The 2,892-nt window shown below is 39.2% G+C and overlaps 1 non-coding gene across 1 annotated transcript; it reads left to right on the top strand.

Moving 5' to 3' along the window:
• The first annotated feature begins 1,002 nt into the window (after positions 1-1,002).
• On the top strand, positions 1,003-1,076 carry Trnav-uac (transfer RNA valine (anticodon UAC)). The gene has a single exon. It is a non-coding gene; the product is annotated as a tRNA-Val (tRNA).
• Positions 1,077-2,892: the final 1,816 nt, after the last annotated feature.

The following is a 2,892-nucleotide window of genomic DNA, read 5'->3' as shown; positions in this document are numbered from 1 at the left end:
AGTTGGCCTCTCCTTGGCAATTTCATAGCTACCATAAGATATTGAGTTGCTCTTTTAAATATCCCCCCACCTTCCTGAAGAATAATTGCTCCCTCTATTTGAGATAAAAAATTCCTTGAGGGGTTAACATTGAAAATCCCGTATAGATTTAGAACTCTGTGATTCAGAGAACTTTTTAAAAGCTAGATTTTTTTATTGAAAGTGAGCCAAGGTTATTTAAGTTTTTATTTATAATTAAGATTATGAGATCTAAAATGGTATTATTCTGTGTTCTAGCGGACAGCACGACTTGTACTTCCTGTCCTCCATCTACTCCGGATATTGAAAAGTAACGTATGCCATTATTCAGATCATCTTGTCTTAGTCAGGGTGACCCTAAGAGCAGAGCCAAGTCTTTGGTGTAGAATATTATGTGGTGATCTCAGGAAGCAGATTGAATGAGACAGGGAAGAAGGACAAGTATCCAAAATACATCTAAATCCGGTTGAACAGTTAGTGCTGCAAACTCATCACTCCCTCCACAGGTCTGCTAGTGAAGGTCCACCGTGAGCGTGTCATGCGTCAGACATGGTTGAGTGTGGGCATTCTGGGGATGGAATTGCTCTTTTTTAAAAATTGCGTAAGATATCATGCGGGAAGCTATGCAATCCCTTTACCAAATTTATTTTTAATTTTGTTCATCCCTCCAGCTTAGTCAAAAATGAGCCTAACTGGCAGGTGGATAACTGAGCACACCTATCCAAGGATGGTGCCTTACAGACTATGTATGACCAGATAACCCTGAGGCCATACCAACACCCTGACAGAGTTGCACTTGGGACAAGGACAAGAATGGAGGATTTAGAAGTTTGTCTTAAAGGGGGGAAAATGCAAATTAGATTATTTAATATCCCTATTTATCAGAACAAGTGTCAGATCAGATCAAGTCCAGAAACTCTTTAGGACTACTCAAAAAGAATAAATGTTGTTGAACCTAGAATTATAATCATTGTCATGAGGGGCTGGGGATGTAGCTCAGTTGGTAGAGTGCTTGCCTTACATGCACAAGGCCCTGGGTTCAATTCCCAGCACCACAAAAAGAAAAGAAAAGAAAGAAATTTGGGCTGGGGATATAGCTCAGTTGGTAGAGTGCTTGCCTTGCCTGAATAAATCCCCAGTGCCACACACACAAAAAGAAGCTATCATGATGCAAATATTATTTCAATTTATATTAAGCATTTTAAATAAAACAATGAAGCTATAGGTGCATTTATGTAACATTCTGCTTCAAGAAATTTGCCTTAATGACATACAGTCGGGATAGATAGGTAAATTGAGTCCCATTAGATAAGTCAGACCGATTTAGAGTGAGTCCTGGGAAGTTGTAGACTGTCCCCTGAAGGATTTAAATGTTAATTCCTTCAGAACCCTTCCTCCACCCTAATCAAGAACCTGCCCCCCCCCCATAGGAAGCTACAAGGTTGTTAATTAATGTATCCTTGGCTGCTCCATCCTGCCCTTCCCCTTCCCCCGTCACCTATTTCCCACCTTTTGGCCACCCCACCTTGTCAAATGCCTGTAAGTAGGAAGGAGAAAGATAAGGGGAAGAGGGCAGGAGAACAAAGGAAGCCTAGGACATACAAAAAGGGCAGAACACCTTGCTTCTGGGGATACCAGGACACCAGCTATGGCCCCTTCTCCCTCCCGGGAGAAGTCTATGTTACCAGCTTTTTAAATAAACCCTGCTTTATAAGCTTGCCTCGCTTGGTGTGCTTCTCTAATGTTCAAACTTCAACATGTGAGGAAGCAGGACGCGTCACCAAGAACTGGCAGTATGACTATGAGCCTTCACAATAGTAAAACCAATGAGGAAACCAGGACAAATGCAGATCCACGTGACTGTTAAACTGTTACTGTTTTCTAGTTCCACTATGCTATCACTCAGAAAATATTTTCTATAAAGAGCCAAATCGTTTGTTTTAGTGTTTGGGGGCCATCTAGTCTGCAACAATCATTCGATTCTGCTATTATAGTGAGAAAGCAGTCATGGAGAATAAGCAAATAAGAGAACATGACTGGGTTCCAAAAGAAAAAACCTTCTTTACAAAAATAAGCTGTGGCCCAGATTCAGTCTATGCATCATAGTAGACCAACCCCTGGATTATACCATCCAACAATAATAATAATTACAACTACCACCATAGGTACTACTGCTACTATCCCAACTATTCATTTGAATCCTCATTGAATGTTAAATGTGTTAGTTACTCTAATATATCATCTCACGTAGTCCTTGTAATACTGATACTGCATACTTTCATATGATCTCCATTTTATATGTGAGGAAACTAGAGATTAAGGAACTTGCCCAGGCTCATACATAGGCAGTGACTGAGCTGGGTTCCTCCTGAAGTCTCTAACTTACTATGCAGGGTAAATTGACTTTGCTGAATAAGTATTTTCAATCCCTAAGTCTAGTTGATTGTCAGCATGATTAATTCTCTCTATAAAGATAATTCTTGATTTGATTTGACAGAATCATGGCATGTTTGTTGCTGTCTCTTCTCTTGGCTCTTCTTCATGCCCAGAGAATGTATCTTACATTAAGTTCTTCCTAAATGAAGGAGGAAATGCGTTACATTGTGTCCTTCATGCCAGTAGAATTATGTTAAAAAATAAATATCTGATATGTTCTTTCTACTTCCTATACTCATCAATAAAATAATGAATTATGACTGAAAATCAAGTACTATTTTAAATGAGTATCAGACAGGCTAATCATGGAGACTGGAAATCTCCAAGTTCCTTTAGAGAATATGGAGTTTATTGCCAGGAAACAAATAGAAACAAGTAAATCATGAATGTCAAATAGACCTTAAAGAAATGCAGAGAGACACAACTCACTTTATACCA

Source organism: Marmota flaviventris, chromosome 4 (genome assembly GCF_047511675.1).
Source record: "Marmota flaviventris isolate mMarFla1 chromosome 4, mMarFla1.hap1, whole genome shotgun sequence".
Taxonomy (NCBI): Eukaryota; Metazoa; Chordata; class Mammalia; order Rodentia; family Sciuridae; genus Marmota; species Marmota flaviventris.
Note: the sequence above shows the minus strand (reverse complement) of the source record. Positions and strands in the feature narration are given on the sequence as shown.